Source organism: Musca autumnalis, unplaced genomic scaffold (assembly GCF_047663935.1).
Source record: "Musca autumnalis isolate F117 unplaced genomic scaffold, ASM4766393v1 scaffold_5, whole genome shotgun sequence".
Classification (NCBI taxonomy): domain Eukaryota; kingdom Metazoa; phylum Arthropoda; class Insecta; order Diptera; family Muscidae; genus Musca; species Musca autumnalis.
Window position 1 is genome coordinate 43,316,862 of NW_027412088.1, and position 25,925 is coordinate 43,342,786.

Genomic DNA, 25,925 nt, shown 5'->3' on the forward strand with positions numbered 1-25,925 from the left:
TAGGGCTATACAAAAACATGGACCTACGTTCGGTTAAACATTTTAAGTAAAATCCACAAAGTACCGAAAATCGGGAAGTATCGTTATATTGGGGCTATGTTGAAAATTGTTGATGCGGATGTGTGGTGACCACTACAACCTTCAAATGTCAAATTACAGTTAGTTCTGTTAAAAATTGTAGCTAAAATTGACAAATTACTGAAAATTGGGAGGTACCGTTACATGGGAGCTATATCCGAACAATTTTTGATGGAGAGGTGTTGTGACCACTAAGAACTTCAAATGTCAAATTACTGCTACTTCGGTTTAATATTGTAGCTAAAAACATCAAATTACTGAGAATCGGGAGGTACCGTTATATGGGGGCTTTCTTGACAATTTTTGGTGGAGAGGTGTGGTGACCACTAAGAATTTCAAATGTCAAATGTTCAAATTACGGATAATTCGGTTAAAACTTGTTGGTAAAATTCTCAAAATACCTGAAATCGGGCGCTAACTTTATATGGGGGCTATTTCAAAACATGGACCTATGTCCACTAGTTATATAAGTTTATTGACATTTAAGAACGCTAAATGTCAATTGATATCTAAATCGGTCTGAAAATGTAGATAAAAACGTCAAAATGCCGTAAATCGGGGGTACCGTTATATGGGGGCTGTACCAAAACGTGGACCTATGTCCACAACTTTTGTTATATAAGTTTATTGATACTTAAGAAACCTAAATGTCAAATCGGTCTAAAAATTTAGCTAAAAACGTCAAAATACCGCAAATATGGGGGCTATACCAAAACGTGGACCGATATAGCCCATCATCGAACTTGACCTGCCTGCAAACAAAAGACACATTTTCCCAAAATTTCAGCGTCCTATCTTCATTTTTGTGGATGCTAGAGTGATTACCACAGACGGACGGACGTGCTCAGATCGACTTAGAATTTCACCCTGATCAAGAATATATATACTTTATAGGGTCGCAAATGAGTATTTCAATGCGTTACAAACGGAAAATGGAAAATGGTGGAGGGTATAAAAATCAAAGCGATTCGAAAGCGGGTCTTCACCTGACCTTAATTGTGTGTGGAAGGTACCGAGGGAGCGGAGCGATAAATCCCATCTTTGAACTTGACCTATGTCTTCTAGAAATATTATTATGTCCAAAGTATCGACCAAATCGGTTACTGTTCTGGAGAGTTATCGTGGGCACCATTATAGAGAAAAATTTTTAAAGTTTGTGAGGGAGGTTTCCAAAGGAGTGGACAAATAGTACCCATCTAAGTTAGGATAAAATATGTATTACGAAGTCCACATTTTGTACCAAATCAGTTAAGACGTTAGAAAGTTATGGTGCGCTCCAGCCACTACACATGGGGCCATGGGGTTTCTACAGAAAGTATGGACTTGCCTCTTAAAACATTTGATTTCGAAATTTCCTGAACATGTGCTTCACAACAAAAATCTTGATTTTGATATGAACAGGTAAAACAAGAGATCAATCCCTGGACACAGACAAGAAAAAAGAGACTGGGTAGAAAAACACATAGGAAATCCAACTCGAAGTATCGTGCAAGTCGTCCAAGGTGAGATGTACTACTCGTACTATCATTTTGACAATTGCTAGCCAGATTTTTATTCATTTGAATATTTGTTTTAAATATTCAAATGAATAAAAATCTGGCTAGCACTATCCATGGCACCCTAAGTGCCAAATTTCAGGCATTTGGGTTGGATATTGGCCACAACCCTCAAACACCCGAAAATTGGGAAGTAGCCTGAACATTATCTTCTGGAATAATGTATGCCTCCATCGAAAACCACTAGCACTATTAAAATATAAACATAACTTAAGATAATTAAACGATCGAATACTAAGGATATTTCAAAAGTTTCTTGTGTAAAAAATTATAATTATCTTTATTAAAGGCAAAACACAATAACATATAAGCGTTTATACGACAAATACACACTGACAAAGTTATGAAATCTTAAAGGCAGTGCCGTAGTATATATGTTTTCGGGGATTACAGCAACTATTGTCCATAGAGTGTATACAGATTTTGTTCTAAAATGAAATTAATTATTTATAAGCCTTTATGTAGAACTTTTCTAACAAAAGCCAACATATTTCTTGAGACTCATAACTCTTTTCAATGACCTGCAATGAACATCTATTTATATCCCTAACTTATGTGACATTTGACAAAGAGAAGTGCTATTAAAAAGCCTTTATTGAAAGTGCTGCAGTCATACAGAGAGAAATCGAAATCAAAGAAATAATTGTTATAGAAACTTGCACATCTCACACATAAAGTTTCACTTGTCTTTCAAAAAGAGGGAAATTATTGCTAAACATAAACAGAAAATCAATATAAAATGTGTGCATATATGTATGTCTATATGACAAACGCATAGCATATTATGGGCATAAACATCATCACCGCCATCACCTCCACCACCAACTTGGGTCTCATAATCTTCTTCTTCTTCTCCATTGCTTCCCTTTGTCACCGCATTAGGCTGGCTCACAGCTATAAACATGAAAATGATATAAAATACAGGATATAAATAACTGTTGTATGGAAATGTCAGAGGAAATTTCATCATCTACTAACGAGATAGATAGCTATATAGATAAATAGATGTATGTATGTAAGCATGTACACGCAGAAACATTCACACATTTTGTACAATAAAAATGTCATATGCCACAGACACATAATGACATACACACGCAGATGGAGATGGACGCAGACACATAACATAGAACACATGTGAATGACAAAAAATACACCCACATTTTATGAGATTTCAAGATAGACATAAGATTCCCATACAAAAGAAAATTGCAAACATACATACATATGTAATAAACTCGCAAATATTCAGCATACAGACGCATTTCAATATGTCTTTGGGGAGAAAGTATTCTACTACTACTACTACTGATACAGATTACCGAACCAAACTGCGTCAATAAGTCAACAATCGTTTCAAACAGTGTGTTTGCTTGTGGGCTAAAACAAATTGCAATTGAACAGTGCTTAAATAGGAAATAGATTCAAAGAAGAAGACCAAAGGGTTTTGTATAAGAAGATCTAACACGGGTGTTCTATGAGAAGACCAAAGAGTTTTCTGTGAGAAGTCCAAGGGGTTTCCGTGGGAAGATTAAAGGGGTTTCTATGAAAAGTCCAAAAAACTTATGTAAGAGGTCCGAAGGGTCTTTCATGAGAAGTTCAAAGGGTCTTATGTGAGAATATCACAGGGTATTCTATAAGAAGATCAAAGGATCTTCTCTGAGAAGACCAAAAAAGTCTCTGCACCAAAAGACTTCTGTGGGAAGACCAAAAGACTTACATACATGAGAAGTCAAAAGGTTCTCCTATGAGAAAACCAGTTGGTCTTATATGAGATTACCAAAAGATCTTCTAAGAGAAGCCCAATAGTCCTCTATGAGAATTCATAAAGACCTTTGTGGAAAAACCTTAGGGTCTACTGTGAGAAGGCCAGACCAAAGAGTCCTCCATGAGGTGACCAAAGGGTCTCCTGTAAGAAGACAAAATGGTCTTCTTTGACAAGACCAACGCGTATTCTATGACAAGACCAAAGGGTCTCCTGTGAGAAGTCTAAAGGTCTTCTGTGGGAAGACCAAAAGGCTTCAATGAGAAGGCAACAGTTTCTTCTATGAGAAGACCAATGGGTATTCTATGAGATTACCGAAAGATCTTCTAATAGAAGCCCAAAAGTCTTCTATGAGAAGGCCAAACGACCAAAGGGTCTTCTATTAGAAGACCAATGGGTCCTTTGTGGGGAGACCTAAGGGTCTTCTGTGAGAAGACCAAAGGGTCTTCTATGAGAAAACCAAAGGGTATTCTATAAGAAGACCAAAGGGTCTTCTATGAGAAGACCAAAGGGTCTTCTTTGAGAAGACCAAAGGGTGTTCTACAAGAAAACCTATGGATCCTTTGTGGGGAGACCTAAGGGCATTCTGTGAGAAGTCCAACTGGTCTTCTTTGAGAAGACCAAAGGGTCTTTAATAAGAATACCAAAGGGTCTTCTTTGAGAAAACCAAAGGGTCTTCTATAAGAAGACCAAGGGGTCTTCTAAAGAAGACCAAAGGGTCTTATACGAGAACACTAATGGGTCTTCTATAAGAAGACCTATAAGTCTTCTATGAGAATACCAAATAGTATTCTATGAGAGAGACCAAAGAGTCTCTTGTGAGAAGACTAAAGGGACTTCTGTGAGAAGACAAAAAGATCTTCTTTGACAAGACCAACGCGTATTCTATGACAAGGGTCTGCTGTGGGAATACCAATGCGTCCTCTATGAGATTACCAACAGATCTTCTAATAGAAGCCCAAAAGTCTTCTATGAGAAGACCAAAAGACCAAAGGGTCTATAAGACCTAAGGGTCGTCTGTGAGAAGCCCATAGGTTCTTCTGTGGGAAGAACAAACGACTTCTATGAGAAGTCAAAATGGTCTTCTATGAGAAGACTATAGGGTCTTCTTTGAGTAGATTAAAGGGTCTTCTACGAGAATACCAACATGTCTTCTATGGGATGGCCAAGGGGTCTTCTGAGAGAAGTCCAAAAAATATTCTATGAGATGACCAAAGGGTTTTCTATGAGAAGACCAAATGGTCTTCAGTGCGGAGAACTAATGGTCTTCTATGAGAAGTCGAAAGGGTCTTCTGTAAGAAGACAAAAGAGTCTTCTGTGAGATGACCAATGAGTTTTCTTTGAGAAGAGATGACCAAAGGTTCTTCTATGAGGATACCAAAGGGTCCTCTGTGAGAAGACCAAAGGTTCGTCTATGAATAGACCGAAATGTCTTCTATGCGTAGACCAAAGGGTCTTCTGTGAAAAGTCCAAATGGTCTTCTATGGGAAGTCCATAGGACCTTCTAAGGCGACACCAAAGGGTCTTCTATGAAAGACCAAACTGTCTTCTGTGAGAAGTCCAAAGGACCTCCTGTGAGAAAATCAAATTGTATTCTATGAGAAGACCAAAAGGTCTTCGGTGCGAAGTTCAAATAGTCTTCTGTGAGAAGTCCAAATTGTATTCAGTGCGGAGACCTAATTGGCTTCTATGAGAAGTCAAAAGGGTCTTCAGTGCGAAGACCAAAGGGTTTTCTATAAGATGATCAAAAGGTCTTCTGTGAGAAGTTCTTCTATGAGATTACCAAAAGGTTTTCTTTGAGAAAGGGTCTTCTGTGAGATGACAAAAGAGTCTTCTGTGAAATGACCAATGAGTCTTCATTGAGAAGATACGACTAAAGGTTCTTTCATGAGGATACCAAAGAGTCCTCTGTGAGAAGACCAAAGGTTCTTCTATGAGAAGACCAAAGGTCTTCTATGCGTCTTCAATACGAAGACCAAATGGTCTTCTGTGAAAAGTCCAAAGGATCTTTTATGAGATGACCAAAGGGTCTTCTGTGAGAAGACCAAATGATTTTCTAGGAGAAGACCAAAGGGCTTTCTGGGAGAAGACCAAAGGGTCTTCTGTGAGAAGTTCAAAGTGTATTCTAAGAAAAGACTGAAGGTCTTTCATGAGACGACAAATGAGTCTTTTGTGAGAAAACCAAAGGTTATTCTATAAGAAGAACAAAGGGTATTATCTGAGAAGTCCATAGGGTCTTCAAAGAGAAGAACAAAGGGTATTCTAGTGAAAGTCCAAAAGATTTTCTTTGAGAAGACCAGACGATCTTCTTTGAGAAGAGAGAGAGTCTTCTGTGAGAGAGGTGACCAAAAGTTCTTTTATAAGAAGGCCAAAGGTTCTTCTATAAGAAGGTTCTTCTTTGATAAGACCAAATGGTAGTCTATGAGACGCATAAATGGTATCCAAAGCGTCATCTATAAGAAATCCAAAGGGTCTTCTATGAGAAGTCCACGGTGAATTCTTCTATCTGTGTCATATATGTTTTCGATTGAAATGTTGTTTTTTTTCAATGCACTGTGCCGCATGATATATCTGAGTAACATGAAAATATCACATACAGATGACAACGCCGAGACAAAACAAAAAGAAGGAAGGAAATGCTAAATGTTGTTTCAGTTAGACAAGAGATGACTGCTTGGAAACATAGCAACAGCGACCACTCAGTGAAATAAATCAAAAACGCAATGTGAAGAGCAAAGGGTATCATCTGGTTTTAAATTAACATAAATTTCAACAACAACAACATGAATCTAAACATTAGTCGTAGTTTCAGCAACAAATGATAGCTGCAGCAGCAACAGCCTCAAAATAATAAGAAATGAAAAAAAAACAACAAATCTTTGTTTTAAGGAAAAGAATTTCATTTTCATTTTGAATGACTTTTTTATACAGCTTTCAGCTCTCTTATAGCTGGAATACTTTGTTGGGTTTCTGAGATTAAATTTTTTCCAAAATGAGTTTGATATGACTAGAATATTAAAAACCGTTTCTTAGTATTTTTTACATCACATTTATAAAGAGATGAAAGGTAGTATAAAAGGTCATAGGTATTTGACACATTACCAAAAAGTAAAAATTGGGAATTCAATAAAAAAAATAGCAAAACAAGGAGTGATGGATAAAATGTTGATGATCTTTGGACTGTTTTAAGACACATGATAGTATTATAAAAATTGTACATTTAATACTATCAAAGAGAGTTCTGGTTAAAAGTTTTAAGCAATTGATTGTCAACTGTCAACGACAAACTGACAATTGCCACTATGAAAATTGCCTAGTGTAAATATAGACATATTTTTCTATGTGCCCTTATTAATTAGAGCTTTCTTTACACCAAAAATTCTAATTTTTTAAATATCTGAGATTTGCTATAAAAGTGATATTAAAAAGTCAGAAATTGAACTTTGAACATTATTTTCTCTGCAATTACTAAACCAAATTTTATCATTTTTGTGGCTGTAATTACAAGCAAACATATAGTAGGGTGGATAGAAAACATTTGGATATTTTAGGACAGTATAATGATTCTTCAATAACTTCATGTGACTGTTTATGTATCATGGAACGTATGAGTTACAATAAATGTACCTATATAAATTATACGCCATCAATTCCCATAAACATTAAAATTCACCTCCGATAAGAAAAATTCAATAAAAAAGTTTTGCGATGAAATTTTCCATCAAAAAATTGATTTGTGATGCCCTTTCTATAGGAAAAGTCATCTCTGCTGACATTTTCTGTAAACACGGTTTCCGATTCATCGGAAACTGATTGTATTACGAAGTTGAAATCAGGGTTTCGGAGTCGGAATTGTAGTCGGAATTTAGCAATTTTGCTGGAGCCGGAGTCGTGAAAAATCAATTAAAGGATCATAATTTAAATACAAAACTTTTAAACACTATGTTGATTACAAAAGGCACATGGGAAACATTTGTTATTAATTGGTTGTTTACAATACACTTTGGAATAATTGTTTAATATCCCATATATTCTTTGGAAGAATCTTCTAAAAGATTTACTGGTCATTTCATAAGAGGCTCACAGGTCTTCTCATCTTGTTTTCTATTAGAAGTCATTAATGTTTACTGTGAAAGCACCTGTTGGACTTCTAAGAAAGACATTCTGGTACTATAAGAGAAATCGTACTGAAGACCAACTAGACTTTTATAGACGTGATACTGATCCTAGTAGACTTCTTACAGAAGTTGTATGAGAAAAGTTAGAGTCTTCTTTAAGATAATCTTCCTGTCATTTTTAAGACACACTTTTTGTATGCCTTGAGTAAATTTTGGTCAAAGGATTTTTGAAGAACCAAGCGTCTTTTATGAGGAAGTCCATTTTTATATCCTTAGCCTTTAGGCTAGAAAGGGTATATATTACTTTGATACGATCAAAAATGTGCCTCATCGACATAACGGTTTTAGACCCCAAGTATGTTTGGACGTAATTCGTTTCAGACAACTTGGAGTCAATTTAGCGATGTCCGTGCGCAAGTCTATACTTCCTGAGATATTGGCTTAAAAGTTCCAAGAAAGCCTGACGACACCAACCAAAATGGCAAATCCGCAAATAATTCTCGCAGGGAGTTTCTGATTGGTGCAGACTTTGCACATCATATTATTTCATCCTGTCATGTATCAGTTTGGAATATGGACTATATCGGTCAACTTCTTGGGGTACAACCCTCACAAAATTCGGATAAATTGAAGTGTAAGTGTGTAAGCGTAAGTAAGTGTAAGCGCTCCTCTCGGATCGTCTTAAATTTTTTTTCATTAGGCTGTCCTTGCGACTTTCTTTATGATGGTACAATTTTTTTTTACTCAAGTCCATACTTTTGAGATATTGGCCTTAATGTTCCAAGAAAGCCTGACGGCGCCAATCAAAATGGCAAATCCGCAAGATAATTCTCGCAGAAGTTTCTGATTGGTGCAGACTTTGCACATCATATTATTACATCCAATCATCTATCAGGTTGGAATATGGGCTGTATCGGTCCACTCTTACGGGTACCTCCCACACAATTTTTTTTTAACGTAACTTAATATTTCGTGTCCTTTATAAAGACGTTTGGTTACTGAAAATGTTCCGTATATGTCAATGATTTGGTATAGTCTGACATTACGGTACATACAGATTTTAAAGGAAACTCGTGATAAAAAATACATATATTTTATATACGGCATAATTATTGAGTTTGGTTTTTTATCAGTGGCTGAGGGTATATCTCCGTCAGCACAGCTGAGTGATACTTTCTTACTTGTTTTCTAACAGAAGAGCATGGGATCATCTGAAAGTAAACCTACTTGATCTTTTGTCTCTCTATGAAAATACCTACTCGTATGCTCTCAGAAATCCTGTTGTTCTTTGATAAGAAGAGATCAAATGAATTTTTGTCGTATCACTCCGCAACAAGAAAAAAAAATAAACATATTCTGACACCGCAGCGATATAGAAGGTCAAAAATGTAGGCATGTGTACCGAACAATTGCATTCAGCATTTCTGCTAACGATATACCACAAATTTTGTCAATTATTTCATATTCCTTTTCAAAAAAAGTACTACTTTTATCATAAAAAAAAGTACGAGAACTCACATATAATTTTATTTCATACTACCAGACCCCGGTTTGCTTTGCTGGCCCGTCGTATTGAATTTTAATGACAACTTTTAATGGACTTTATGCTTAACAATTCAATAATTGGTATTTTCTACCTCACTTCTTCGGGGCATTGTCAAACCGAGGGGGATTTTAAATTTACCAACAGATTTTATCTGTAACCTTTCTTTTATCTTACGGACTGTCGGAGATTTTCGTCCATTGATGCTGTTTCGTATTTATTATCGTCCATGTCCCCTGTCTTTATCCTAAAGCGATCTAATTATAAAAGTTAGAAAATGGTTAAGTCGAATTCTCCGGCTTATTAAGACCTATATGTTTTAGTTTTTCATGGACATTTGTAAGTATATCGTTTTTCTTGATCGGGAGCCCAACCACCGTTGTCTCGAAAATTAATTTGCAATGCACTCATAAGTTTAGCACTTATAGCGATTATAAAACAATAGGCTCCCGAAATTCGTCTACAAATTTGTAGCATTTTGGACCACGGGATATTGCTGAACATTTTCTGAAAATTGCATGAAATTAGATTCAGCAGTTTTGGAAAAATAATGTATTGAAAAGAGTGGGCGTTGTTTTCGACATATAACATATTTAAACAAAGTGGGCGTGGTCCGGAATTTTGGCTCTAAATATGTACCTAGGGTACACACAACCCCATCGCTTGCCAAAATTAATGCTGAAACCGATATAATCATATGTAGCGTTTAAAAGAAAGGCGTGGGGAAGGTCCCCACCTCTTCCAAAATTCATAAAATATACAAACCAATGGCAAACATTGAGCTTTTCTTGCTCATCTTGCAAAATTTGATGGAAATCGGTTCAGTAGTATTGGAGATATAACAATTTAAAAAATATGGCGTGGCCGGGTCTTTAAGCTCTGCTATATGCGTAATTTTTGAAAATATAGCGTTTTTTAAAATGTCTCAGAGGGGAGGTACCTCGCCCCCTCTGGAATTCAATAAAATATGTAGCCTGTTTCCGGACGCCATCCCTGTACATTCCCTGACAATTTCAGGAAAATCAATTTTTTGCAGAAAAAAATTAAATTGAAAATTGAAAAAAGTGGGCGTGGTAAAATTTTCTTTCCATAAAAACCTAATTTGGGTTATGACGGCATTTGACTTTCATTCATAAAGATATTGCGTTTTTATACCCTACACCACTATGTGGTAAGGGGTATTATGTGTTAGTGCATTTGTATGTAACATACAAAAGGAAGCGAGATAGACCCATAGTTCCTTCTAGGGATATACATAGAATCACTTTCTGAGTCGATTTATGCATGTCCGTCCGTCCGTTCGCAACATACAGGTCGCATTTGTTGACCGATTTCGCTGAAAATTGGGGAATACCATTTTTTAGCCGTCGGAAGATCAAGTTCGAAGATGGGATATATCGGTCCACGTTTTGGTATAGCCCCCATATAACGGTACCCCCCCATTTACGGTATTTTGACGTTTTCAGCTACATTTTCAGACCGATTTGGCTATAATTTGACATTTAGAGTTCTTAAGTGTCAATAAACATATATAACAAAACTTGTGGACATAGGTCCACGTTTTGGTATAGCCCCCATATAACGGTACCCCCCGATTTGCGGTATTTTGACGTTTTTAGCTACATTTTCAGACCGATTTAGCTATAACTTGACATTTAGGTTTCTTAAGTATCAATAAACTTATATAACAAAAGTTGTGGACATAGGTCCACGTTTTGGTATAGCCCCCATATAGCGGTACCCCCCAATTTACGGTATTTTGACGTTTTTAGCTACATTTTCAGACCGATGTAGCTATAATTTAACATTTAGGGTTCTTAAGTGTCAATAAACTTATATAACAAAAGTTGTGGACATAGGTCCCCGTTTTGGTATAGCCCCCATATAACGGTGCCCCCCGATTTACGGTGTTTTGATGTTTACATTTTCAGACCGATATAGCTTTAATTTGACATTTAGGGTTCTTAAGTGTCAATAAGCTTATATAACAAAAGTTGTGGACATAGGTCTACGTTTTGGTATAGCCCCCATATAACGGTACCCTCCGATTTGCGGTATTTTGACGTTTTTAGCTACATTTTCAGACCGATGTAGCTATAATTTAACATTTAGGGTTCTTAGGTGTCAATAAACTTATATAACAAAAGTTGTGGACATAGGTCCCCGTTTTAGTATAGCCCCCATATAACGGTGCCCCCCGATTTACGATGTTTTGATGTTTTTAGCTACATTTTCAGACCGATATAGCTATAATTTGACATTTAGGGTTCTTAAGTGTCAATAAACTTATATAACAAAAGTTGTGGACATAGGTCCACGTTTTGGTATATCCCCCATATAACGGTACCCTCCGATTTGCGGTATTTTGACGTTTTTAGCTACATTTTCAGACCTATTTAGCTATATTTTGACACTTAGGGTTCTTAAGTGTCAATAAACGTATATAATAAAACTTGTGGACATAGGTCCACGTTTTGGTATAGCCCCCATATAACGGTACCCCCGATTTGCTGTGTTTTGACGTTTGTAGCTACATTTTCAAACCGATGTAGGTATAATTTGACATTTAAAGTTCTTAAATGTCAATAAACTTATATGACAAAACTTGTGGACATAGGTCCACGTTTTGGTATAGCCCCCATATAACGGTTCATTTAAGTTCATATTTTCGTATAGCCCAGATACCTCCGAACTAGCTGTTAATGACATTTGAAGTTCCCACGTTATGTACCGATTTTCGATATTTTGAAGATTCTAGCTAAATTTTTTTAACCGAATTAGGAGTTATTTGACATTAAAGGCTCCCATCAAAAACTGTCAACATAGGCCCATGTTTTATTATAACCCCTATATAACAGTAAATTGTCAACATACATAGTTAGATATAGGCACCATAAAAAAGGGCCTCCCGAATGAAGCATAAATGTACATAAACATTATCTGACATTTTAACGTACCCACTTAAAGTTGGGGACAGGAATGAAAAGTAATTATTCCATTTTAGTTCAGAATATTTTATAGTGGCGGGTATGAAAAGTTCGGCCCGGCCGAACTTAATGCTTTTTTACTTGTTTAAATATGGTAAAGGGAAGTACAACGCCCCCTTCGAAATTCAAGAAAACATGCATCCTATTTTCACCGTGAGCCATCCCAGTACATTCTCTGAAAATTTCAGGAAAAATCGGTTCTGTAGTTTTGTAGATGTAACATATATTAAAAAGTGGGCGTGGTCAAGCCTTTGGGTCGTAAAAAAAGTAGGTAAGGTCGAGACACAGCCACAATTGTCTGGAAAATTAATTTCCAATCCGATACATTCGTAGTTATTGTAATTATTGCAAATATACCCCGCCCCTTCAGAAATTCAACAAAATATGTAGCTTATTTTCACCGTGGCCCTTCACTGTTCATTCCATGCCAATTTCAGGAAAAATCAGTTCAAAAGTTTTTGTTGAAAAGATTAAAAAAGAGGGCGCCATCAAATTTTCCTTACATAAAACCTTAAGTTGGGTTATGACGAACATTTCAAAAAAATAATCATCCAAATCGGTCCAGACGTTCTCATCTGATGCCATTACCAACGAACGACATTTGAATTGTATTCACATAGATAACATATCAATTAAAAGTGGTTTGTGCGGACCTTTTTATATTCTCAGCATTTATGCTAACGAGGGTATATACTCATCCATAAGGGCAAAATGTGCCTCATCGAAACAATGGTTTAATGTTTGGACGAAATCCTTTTCATAAAAATTTTTAATTGATTTAGCCATGTCCGTCCGTCTCTCTGTCTAGCTAGAGAGGACAATAACTCTCGAACGGATCAGCCGATTCGGTGAAAAATTTGGCTTTTGTTCAAACATTGGCTTTTGTTCAAAAGATCCTGAACCACTAGGCTACGTTTCATGCATTAAATACATTTCTCACACATACATTTTTCACGTTTACAACTTGTTGGCAGTTAAAAACCTAAGAAATTCTTGCGGAACATCTCTGATGAACATTCACGTACTGACGAAATCTCATTGTTTCCATTTAAGGTTTTATATTTTTTCATAGTGAAGGTTATAAAAAGATCGTCCCTGCAAAATTTACTCCTTCCCTCATACATGCAAATCTCTTCTAAAACCGCTTATGCAGTTTAAAACAACAAAAAATAGTTTGCACATATATTTTAGGTGATGCCCCACAAAATTTGTATCTAATATTCATTAAACATTTATGAGCTACAAAAAAATATGAAAAGCTCTTTAAAACTTTCTAAGAGAAAACACCATAATTTTGTGAAACGCCTTTGGCATAATTTATCTTCCTTCTAAAGATAAGATAAATGATGGGGTATTAACATTATATGCTTTAAATTCCGTTTCGTTTATTTATTTTTCATTTCCACTTGAAAAATATGAATGGATATCTCGTGTTTAGGCCATGTCTAGAGACCTGCACTCACACACATACACCCAGCAGCAACCTATAATAACCAACTGGTATGACCCAGCTATAAATGCAACAGGAAACCTATTTTATATGATACTCCAAGAAAATTTATATGCATACTTATGTGAATGTATGTGTATTTTTTTCTATAATATTTCTTTTACATAGCTACCGCATAATATAAAATAAACAGAACATAATAAGAAATCAACCGCACACATAAATGTCAATAGCATGTTAAGTACACACCAAAACACACCCCCGTCTCACCACACACACACCCTTGGATCTAAGTGTAAGGAAAGCATATAAATAATACTATAAAAATATTTATAGATTCTAATAAAAATATTGTCATTTGTTTTTCCAGCAAACCGTTTTTATGAGGACTTTTTAATTATGTTTCATGGCTGGTATGGCTGGTGTGCAGTGACAAATCACACTCACATTCACACACACTCACTTGTAAAATCCCACCCACAACATACTCAAGTACATCGTTTGAAATACCCCACCCAACCATCCAACAACAAAGGATGCCAATAAGAAATCTAAACGACGGGTTATTATGGAATAACCTAAACTGAAGTCACATAAAAGTCACACGGAAGGCAAGACCAAAAAGTCATTATGCCCCCAATAGGCTATTTGTCATTTATCACCGAACAAAAGAAAATAAAAAACAAAAATATTTATGTTTCAATATTAATCCCTATGGCAAATAGATTGAACTTCGAAATGGTTGTAAAAATAATCAGCGACGACAATAACCATCTGAGTGTATTAAGAATAACATCAATCGTTGTTCTTGTTTACTTAAGGCAATGTTTATTTTGTCAAAATGTTTTGTTGTTATTGTTGTTGATTAAGTACATTTTTGATGTGACTGTAATTAGAATTAAGCTCATAATAGAGTGGAGAGAAGAATATGCGAAAATATTTGAATATTTTTGACTTTTCAAGTGGTTTCTCAATCACTTCATGTGAATGTTTCTATACCGCAGAGCGTATGAGCTACACAGAAAAAAAGTAACAAGTAACTCATACGCCACAAGTTCTCTGATCTACGAAGCAATTTTCTAGAGGAAAAATCATCTACGATGAACCTTTATGTAGGAATAGTCATATACGATGAACTTTTCTATAGGGAAAGACGTCTATGATGAACTCTTCTATTGGAAAAGTCATCTACGATGGACTTTTCATCTACAATGAACTTTTCTATAGGAAAAATCATCTGCGATTAACTTTTCTATAAAAAAATCATCTACGATGTACTTTTCTATATGAAAAGTCATCTAGGATGAACTTCTCTATAGGAAAAGTCATCTAGGATGAACTTTTCTATAGGAAAAGTCATCTAGAATGAACTTTTCTATAGGAAAAGTCAAATACGATGAAAGGGAAAAGTCATCTACGATGAATATTCTATAGGAAAACCTCTCTACGAAGAACTTTTCTATAGGAAAAGTCCTCTACGACGAACTTTTCTATAGAAAGAGTCAGCTACGATGAACTATTTTAAAGGAGAAGCCATCTATGATGAACTTGTCTATAGGAAAAGTCATCTACCATGAACTTTTCTATAGGAAAAGTCAAATACGATGAAAGGGAAAAGTCATCTACGATGAACTTTTCTATAGGAAAAGGCATCGACGATGAACTTTTCAATAGGAAAAATTATCTACCATGAACTACGATGAAATTTTCTATAGGAAAAGTCATCTACGATGAACTTTTCTATAGCAAAATTCATCTCCGATGAACTTTTCTAAAGGAAAAGTCATCTACGATGAACTTTTCTATAGGAAAAGTCATCTACGATGAACTTTTCTATAGGAAAAGTCATCTACGATGAACTTTTCTATAGGAAAAGTCATCTACGATGAACTTTTCTATAGGAAAAGTCATCTACGATGAACTTTTCTATAGGAAAAGTCATCTACGATGAACTTTTCTATATGAAAAGTCATCTACGATGAAATTTTCTATAGGAAAAGTCATCTACGATGAACTTTTCTATAGGAAAAGTCATCTACGATGAACTTTTCTATAGGAAAAGTCATCTACGATGAACTTTTCTATAGGAAAAGTGACCTACGATGAACTTTTCTCTAGGAAAAGTCATCTACGATGAACTTTTCTCTAGGAAAAGTCATCTACGATGAACTTTTCTCTAGGAAAAGTCATCTACGATGAACTTTTCTCTAGGAAAAGTCATCTACGATGACTTATAGGAAAATTCATCCAAGATTAACTTTTCTACGATGAACTTCTCTATAGGCAAAGTCATCGACGATGAACTTTTCTATAGGAAAAGTCATCAACGATAAACTTTACTAGAGGAAAAATTATCTACGACGAACATTTCTAGAGAAAAAGTCATCTACGATGAACTTTTCTATAGGAAAAGTCATCTACGATGAACTTTTCTATAGGAAAACTCATCTACAATGAACTTTTCTATAGGAAAAGTCATCTACGATGAACTTTTCTATAGGAAAATTCATCTACAATGAACTTTTCTATAGGAAAAGTCACCTACGATGAACTTTTTTATAGGAAAAGTCGTCTACGATGAACTTTTCTATAGGAAAAGTCATCTAAGATGAACTTTTCTATAGGAAAAGTCATCTACGATGAACTTTTCTAGAGGAAAAATTATCTACGACGAACATTTCTAGAGAAAAAGTCATCTACGATGAACTTTTCTATAGGAAAAGTCATCTACGATGAACTTTTCTATAGGAAAAGTCATCTACAATGAACTTTTCTATAGGAAAAGTCATCTACGATGAACTTTTCTATAGGAAAAGTCATCTACGATGAACTTTTCTATAGGAAAAGTCATCTACGATGAACTTTTCTATAGGAAAAGTCATCTACGATGAACTTTTCTATAGGAAAAGTCATCTACGATGAACTTTTCTATAGGAAAAGTCATCTACGATGAACTTTTCTATAGGAAAAGTCATCTACGATGAACTTTAGGAAAAGTGATCTACGATGAACTTTTCTATAGGAAAAGTCATCTACGATGAATTTTTCTATAGGAAAAGTCATCTACGATGAACTTTTCTATAGGAAAAGTCATATACGATGAACTTTTCTATAGGAAAAGTCATCTACGATGAACTTTTCTATAGGAAAAGTCATCTACGATGAACTTTTCTATAGGACTTGTCATCTACGATGAACTTTTCTATAGGAAAAGTCATCTACGATGAACTTTTCTATAGGAAAAGTCATCTACGATGAACTTTTCTATAGGAAAAGTCATCTACGATGAACTTTTCTATAGGAAAAGTCATCTACGATGAACTTTTCTATAGGAAAAGTCATCTACGATGAACTTTTCTATAGGAAAAGTCATCTACGATGAACTTTTCTATAGGAAAAGTCATCTACGATGAACTTTTCTATATGAAAAGTCATCTACGATGAAATTTTCTATAGGAAAAGTCATCTACGATGAACTTTTCTATAGGAAAAGTCATCTACGATGAACTTTTCTATAGGAAAAGTGACCTACGATGAACTTTTCTATAGGAAAAGTGACCTACGATGAACTTTTCTCTAGGAAAAGTCATCTACGATGAACCTTTCTCTAGGAAAAGTCATCTACGATGAACTTTTCTCTAGGAAAAGTCATCTACGATGAACTTTTCTCTAGGAAAAGTCATCTACGATGAACTTTTCTCTAGGAAAAGTCATCTACGATGACATATAGGAAAATTCATCCAAGATTAACTTTTCTACGATGAACTTCTCTATAGGCAAAGTCATCGACGATGAACTTTTCTATAGGAAAAGTCATCAACGATAAACTTTACTAGAGGAAAAATTATCTACGACGAACATTTCTAGAGAAAAAGTCATCTACGATGAAATTTTCTATAGGAAAAGTCATCTACGATGAACTTTTCTATAGGAAAACTCATCTACAATGAACTTTTCTATAGGAAAAGTCATCTACGATGAACTTTTCTATAGGAAAATTCATCTACAATGAACTTTCTATAGGAAAAGTCATCTACAATGAACTTTTTTATAGGAAAAGTCATCTACGATGAACTTTTCTATAGGAAAATTCATCTACAATGAACTTTTCTATAGGAAAAGTCACCTACGATGAACTTTTTTATAGGAAAAGTCGTCTACGATGAACTTTTCTATAGGAAAAGTCATCTAAGATGAACTTTTCTATAGGAAAAGTCATCTACGATGAACTTTTCTAGAGGAAAAATTATCTACGACGAACATTTCTAGAGAAAAAGTCATCTACGATGAACTTTTCTATAGGAAAAGTCATCTACGATGAACTTTTCTATAGGAAAAGTCATCTACAATGAACTTTTCTATAGGAAAAGTCATCTACGATGAACTTTTCTATAGGAAAAGTCATCTACGATGAACTTTTCTATAGGAAAAGTCATCTACGATGAACTTTTCTATAGGAAAAGTCATCTACGATGAACTTTTCTATAGGAAAAGTCATCTACGATGAACTTTTCTATAGGAAAAGTCATCTACGATGAACTTTTCTATAGGAAAAGTCATCTACGATGAACTTTTCTATAGGAAAAGTCATCTACGATGAACTTTTCTATAGGAAAAGTCATCTACGATGAACTTTTCTATAGGTAAAGTCATCTACGATGAACTTTTCTATAGGAAAAGTCATCTACGATGAACTTTTCTATAGGAAAAGTCATCTACGATGAACTTTAGGAAAAGTGATCTACGATGAACTTTTCTATAGGAAAAGTCATCTACGATGAATTTTTCTATAGGAAAAGTCATCTACGATGAACTTTTCTATAGGAAAAGTCATATACGATGAACTTTTCTATAGGAAAAGTCATCTACGATGAACTTTTCTATAGGAAAAGTCATCTACGATGAACTTTTCTATAGGACTTGTCATCTACGATGAACTTTTCTATAGGAAAAGTCATCTACGATGAACTTTTCTATAGGAAAAGTCATCTACGATGAACTTTTCTATAGGAAAAGTCATCTACGATGAACTTTTCTATAGGAAAAGTCATCTACGATGAACTTTTCTATAGGAAAAGTCATCTACGATGAACTTTTCTATAGGAAAAGTCATCTACGATGAACTTTTCTATAGGAAAAGTCATCTACGATGAACTTTTCTATAGGAAAAGTCATCTACGATGAACTTTTCTATAGGAAAAGTCATCTACGATGAACTTTTCTATATGAAAAGTCATCTACGATGAAATTTTCTATAGGAAAAGTCATCTACGATGAACTTTTCTATAGGAAAAGTCATCTACGATGAACTTTTCTATAGGAAAAGTCATCTACGATGAACTTTTCTATAGGAAAAGTCATCTACGATGAACTTTTCTATAGGAAAAGTGACCTACGATGAACTTTTCTATAGGAAAAGTGACCTACGATGAACTTTTCTCTAGGAAAAGTCATCTACGATGAACCTTTCTCTAGGAAAAGTCATCTACGATGAACTTTTCTCTAGGAAAAGTCATCTACGATGAACTTTTCTCTAGGAAAAGTCATCTACGATGAACTTTTCTCTAGGAAAAGTCATCTACGATGACTTATAGGAAAATTCATCCAAGATTAACTTTTCTACGATGAACTTCTCTATAGGCAAAGTCATCGACGATGAACTTTTCTATAGGAAAAGTCATCAACGATAAACTTTACTAGAGGAAAAATTATCTACGACGAACATTTCTAGAGAAAAAGTCATCTACGATGAAATTTTCTATAGGAAAAGTCATCTACGATGAACTTTTCTATAGGAAAACTCATCTACAATGAACTTTTCTATAGGAAAAGTCATCTACGATGAACTTTTCTATAGGAAAATTCATCTACAATGAACTTTCTATAGGAAAAGTCATCTACAATGAACTTTTTTATAGGAAAAGTCGTCTACGATGAACTTTTCTATAGGAAAAGTCATCTAAGATGAACTTATCTATAGGAAAAGTCATCTACGATGAACTTTTCTAGAGGAAAAATTATCTACGACGAACATTTCTAGAGAAAAAGTCATCTACGATGAACATTTCTATAGGAAAAGTCATCTAAGATGAACTTTTCTATAGGAAAAGTCATCTACGATGAACTTTTCTATAGGAAAAGTCATCTACGATGAACTTTTCTATAGGAAAAGTGACCTACGATGAACTTTTCTATAGGAATCATCTACGATGAACCTTTCTCTAGGAAAAGTCATCTACGATGAACTTTTCTCTAGGAAAAGTCATCTACGATGAACTTTTCTCTAGGAAAAGTCATCTACGATGACTTATAGGAAAATTCATCCAAGATTAACTTTTCTACGATGAACTTCTCTATAGGCAAAGTGACCTACGATGAACTTTTCTATAGGAAAAGTGACCTACGATGAACTTTTCTATAGGAAAAGTGACCTACGATGAACTTTTCTCTAGGAAAAGTCATCTACGATGAACCTTTCTCTAGGAAAAGTCATCTACGATGAACTTTTCTCTAGGAAAAGTCATCTACGATGAACTTTTCTCTAGGAAAAGTCATCTACGATGACATATAGGAAAATTCATCCAAGATTAACTTTTCTACGATGAACTTCTCTATAGGCAAAGTCATCGACGATGAACTTTTCTATAGGAAAAGTCATCAACGATAAACTTTACTAGAGGAAAAATTATCTACGACGAACATTTCTAGAGAAAAAGTCATCTACGATGAAATTTTCTATAGGAAAAGTCATCTACGATGAACTTTTCTATAGGAAAACTCATCTACAATGAACTTTTCTATAGGAAAAGTCATCTACGATGAACTTTTCTATAGGAAAATTCATCTACAATGAACTTTCTATAGGAAAAGTCATCTACAATGAACTTTTTTATAGGAAAAGTCGTCTACGATGAACTTTTCTATAGGAAAAGTCATCTAAGATGAACTTATCTATAGGAAAAGTCATCTACGATGAACTTTTCTAGAGGAAAAATTATCTACGACGAACATTTCTAGAGAAAAAGTCATCTACGATGAACTTTTCTATAGGAAAAGTCATCTACGATGAACTTTTCTATAGGAAAAGTCATCTACGATGAACTTTTCTATAGGAAAAGTCATCTACGATGAACTTTTCTATAGGAAAAGTCATCTACGATGAACTTTTCTATAGGAAAAGTCATCTACGATGAACTTTTCTATAGGAAAAGTCATCTACGATGAACTTTTCTATAGGAAAAGTCATCTACGATGAACTTTTCTATATGAAAAGTCATCTACGATGAAATTTTCTATAGGAAAAGTCATCTACGATGAACTTTTCTATAGGAAAAGTCATCTACGATGAACTTTTCTATAGGAAAAGTCATCTACGATGAACTTTTCTATAGGAAAAGTGACCTACGATGAACTTTTCTATAGGAATCATCTACGATGAACCTTTCTCTAGGAAAAGTCATCTACGATGAACTTTTCTCTAGGAAAAGTCATCTACGATGAACTTTTCTCTAGGAAAAGTCATCTACGATGACTTATAGGAAAATTCATCCAAGATTAACTTTTCTACGATGAACTTCTCTATAGGCAAAGTCATCGACGATGAACTTTTCTATAGGAAAAGTCATCAACGATAAACTTTACTAGAGGAAAAATTATCTACGACGAACATTTCTAGAGAAAAAGTCATCTACGATGAAATTTTCTATAGGAAAAGTCATCTACGATGAACTTTTCTATAGGAAAACTCATCTACAATGAACTTTTCTATAGGAAAAGTCATCTACGATGAACTTTTCTATAGGAAAATTCATCTACAATGAACTTTCTATAGGAAAAGTCATCTACAATGAACTTTTTTATAGGAAAAGTCGTCTACGATGAACTTTTCTATAGGAAAAGTCATCTAAGATGAACTTTTCTATAGGAAAAGTCATCTACGATGAACTTTTCTAGAGGAAAAATTATCTACGACGAACATTTCTAGAGAAAAAGTCATCTACGATGAACTTTTCTATAGGAAAAGTCATCTACGATGAACTTTTCTATAGGAAAAGTCATCTACAATGAACTTTTCTATAGGAAAAGTCATCTACGATGAACTTTTCTATAGGAAAAGTCATCTACAATGAACTTTTCTATAGGAAAAGTCATCTACGATGAACTTTTCTATAGGAAAAGTCTACGATGAACTTTTCTATAGGAAAAGTCATCTACGATGAACTTTTCTATAGGAAAAGTCATCTACGATGAACTTTTCTATAGGAAAAGTCATCTACGATGAACTTTAGGAAAAGTGATCTACGATGAACTTTTCTATAGGAAAAGTCATCTACGATGAACTTTTCTATAGGAAAAGTCATCTACGATGAACTTTTCTATAGGAAAAGTCATCTACGATGAACTTTTCTATAGGAAAAGTCATCTACGATGAACTTTTCTATAGGAAAAGTCATCTACGATGAACTTTTCTATAGGAAAAGTCATCTACGATGAACTTTTCTATAGGAAAAGTCATCTACGATGAACTTTTCTATAGGAAAAGTCATCTACGATTAACTTTTCTATAGGAAAAGTCATCTACGATGAACTTTTCTATAGGAAAAGTCATGTACGATGACATTTTCCAAAGGAAAAGTCATCTACGATGAACTTTTCTATAGGAAAATCATCTACGATGAACTTTTCTATAGGAAAAGTCATCTACGATGAACTTTTCTATAGAAAAAGTCATCTACGATGAACTTTTCTATAGGAAAAGTCATCTACGATGAAGTCATCTACGATGAACTTTTCTATAGGAAAAGTCATCTACGATGAACTTTTCTATAGGAAAAGTCATCTACGATGAACTTTTCTATAGGAAAAGTCATCTACGATGAACTTTTCTATAGGAAGAGTCATCTACGATGAACTTTTCTACGATGAACTTTTCTATAAGAAAAGTCATCTACGATGAACTTTTCTATAAGAAAAGTCATCTACGATGAACTTTTCTATAAGAAAAGTCATCTACGATGAACTTTTCTATAAGAAAAGTCATCTACGATGAACTTTTCTATAAGAAAAGTCATCTACGATGAACTTTTCTATAAGAAAAGTCATCTACGATGAACTTTTCTATAAGAAAAGTCATCTACGATGAACTTTTCTATAAGAAAAGTCATCTACGATGAACTTTTCTATAAGAAAAGTCATCTACGATGAACTTTTCTATAGGAAAATTCATATACGATGAACTTTTCTATAGGAAAATTCACCTACGATGAACTTTTCTATAGGAAAGTCATCTACGATGGACTTTTCTATAGAAAAAGTCATCCACGACGAACCTTTCTGTTGGAAAAGTCATCAACGATGAGACTTTCAATGCGACAATTTATCTACGATTCTCTACGATTCAGGTTTCTATGGGAAAGTCATTTACATCTCACTTTTCTATAGGAAAAGTCATCTCTGATGACATTTTTTTTATAGGAAATGTCATCTCTGATGACTTTTTTATAGCAAAAGTCATCTCTGATGACATTTTCTATAGGAAAGTCATCTCTGAAGAAAAGTTTTCATTTGAATATCGTGTTTGGTGTTAATGAAATACGTTTAAGCAAAACATTTCCTAGTTTATCACGAACACACCCCCAAACCTGTTCCATTACAAGAAGCGAAAAACATTTCCATTTATAATTTCACTTAACTTCTCCTTTGAGAAATATTTTCTAGTTTGTTACATTTTGTCAACGGCAATTATAATTTATTACACAGACCCAACACCACAGTTGTCCTTTGCTAATGTGAAGCATTCTAAAAAAGTGTTTGTCTATTTATTATATTTTTCATTTTTTTTGTTTTGTTTTATTACTCTTGCCATTGACAACCAGATAAAACTGAAAAGGTCTTAGCATTTAATGGGTGGGTGCAACTTTCCGTTTCTGCTTCTTCCTTTTCTTCTTTTGTCTATTTAATTTAAAGTCTTTAAAACTTTATCGTGAAATGACATCACAAAGAACTCGCCTGGTAATATTTCACACGGTTTTGTTTGCAGCCAGCCACCATCAGGCAGCCATCGCAAGTGGCCTGCGGTAGTTTCAGCAGTGAAAGTAAAAAAGCGAAGAATTATCATCATTTTTTAACTGTCATTTTATGCAAATGAAGCATTTAATAAATTATGGCTGCACCCTGTTGTCCTTATTATTATCCTTGTCGATGTTGTTGTAGTTTAAACTTTCGTTTGTGTCCAGCAAAAGACAAGCAACATGTTTGTGTTGACTTGGGTGGGCAAGATATGCTTGCTACTCCTTAGCTTCCAGTTTTGCTAACGATGAAGCATAAATGAAATTTTTAAAATAAATTTTTTATTACTGTTTAATATTTTTATTGTTTTTTTTTTGTTTTTTTAATGAAAGGATTGAAATTATTTGTGATTGACATTTAAAATAAACTGATTTTTCTTTGACATTGAGAATGAAATTAATACGGAAATCATTGTATACGAGCATGCGTTTCCATGAAACCCTGGAGAATCAATATGATAGCATTCTAAAACTGGATTGAGCAACCTAATTTAAATGGAATAAACTGATACGGGCAGTATGTTATAGCGTACAAAATTGTAATTAATCTTCATCGAACGTATACGAATGATGGCCCTTGACTTACTCACAATTTATACCCCCGTGTACTTAATATATTCGAGACCTTGTATGGAGATTAAAAAACCTTATATGAAAGCAGATTTTCTAGGGAAAATTAAAGCTGCATTCAGGATAAGAACCGTTGAGGTGCAGAAACTAACTTTTGCTGCGGTTTGAAGGCTCACTTTTTGGTGAATGTTTCACTCTGCTTTTGTTGAGACCAACAGCTGTTACAAATGGGGCTAAGATTTAAAAATTTTAGAAATTCAACACCGCATTCAAGGCCATCTGTGTATTGTATCTCAAGAGTAGTTGGGCCAAAATTACTCTGGTTTGTCAGTGTTCCCCGAGAAGCGCATTCATACGATAGTTGCTTATATCATCTGCGACTGCATCTGTGTGAATGCTATTAAAATCTGCTTGATAAGCTTGCTGACTTAGGGGTTCTTTCTAGTAACATTGGACCTCTCTTTATAAATCATGAAGATCACTCCTGACACGCCTTGGGGGGTGAGAATCCTATCCACATTATGTTTGGATGCCCCGAGCAATTACTGCAACCGGATCATGCCATTGAGTTATACTGGAAGAAACTTTTTCCTTTCACGTAGACGGTCCATTGAAGACGTGTCGAGGCAACCTGTTGCAGTTCTCAGGGCGGCATTCTGACAGGTTTGAATATTTTTCTCTGGCACCACATAGCTGACCACAGACCGACCTATCGCCTTATATATGGTGAACAAGGTTTCTTTGTCTGCACCCCCAAATCCTTCCAGCTATGGACTTAAGGACCTCTTTCGGGAACTCCCTGTTCTACTTTGCGGTACATTACACTTCTTATTCCTGAGATCTCTGAAACTAGTCTAATTAGGAATCCCATGATTGAGGAAAGCGCGATATTCAAAGGTAATGAAGTCAGACGGTCTGCTGATTAAAACGATTATAGGGATGTATAGGTTATACGGTCTTGTGTAAACTTCGAACGTGCTTAACACCGCACCACGGTGGCTCCCACTTGAAAATCTCTTAATGTCTTTCATAAACAACAGAAGAACTCTGACTCTTGATGACATTTTGAGGCATTTTATAGACAAGAGAAGACTTCTTCTTCTATAGACAACAGCAGACCTCATGAGGTCTTCCATAGACAACAGTAGAACCCTTCAGAGTTTCCATAGACAACAGTAGAAATTTTTAGGTGTCTACAAATAATAGAATATCTTTTTAGATCCTCTTTAGACAACAAAGAACCTCTTGAGGTATTCTAAAGACCACTGAATACCTCCTAGGGGTTTCCGTAAACAAGAAAAAAACCTCCTGAGGTCTTTTATAGTCAAAAGAAAACTTCTTAAAGTCTTCTAAAGACCAGTATACCTCTTGCGATCTTCTTCAGGCAACAAAGGATCTTGTAACGAACCACCACGCGGGCCCTACTTCCTCCAGGAGTGGCTACCTCCTTGCCCGGCTAGCTCAGTCGGTAGAGCATGAGACTCTTAATCTCAGGGTCGTGGGTTCGGGCCCCACGTTGGGCGCCATTTAATTTATGTAACGAACCACCACGCGGGCCCTACATCCTCCAGGAGTGGCTACCTCCTTGCCCCGGCCGTGCTCAGTCTTGGGGCAGTTCTTTCCCTTTGGAAGTAGACACGGTTTCGTATACACAAAAGTTAAAATAAGGTAGCTCTTTGTATAGGTAGAATAGAAATGGAAAGAATAGATGAAATAGGACAACAGAAGGGGAAACAATGAAAGGAAAAGGGAAAAAGAGTAGGGGTGATAGAAAGAAGATGATGATGTTAC

At 35.0% G+C, this 25,925-nt stretch overlaps 1 protein-coding gene and 1 non-coding gene across 2 annotated transcripts in view; one reads left to right on the forward strand and one right to left on the reverse strand.

Annotated features, from left to right (window-relative positions):
* The window catches only part of LOC141405530 (uncharacterized), a 756,997-nt gene that overhangs the window by 604,315 nt on the left and 126,757 nt on the right, over positions 1-25,925 (reverse strand). The gene's annotated exons all lie outside the window — the stretch shown is intronic.
* On the forward strand, positions 25,585-25,657 carry TRNAK-CUU (transfer RNA lysine (anticodon CUU)). The gene has a single exon. It is a non-coding gene; the product is annotated as a tRNA-Lys (tRNA).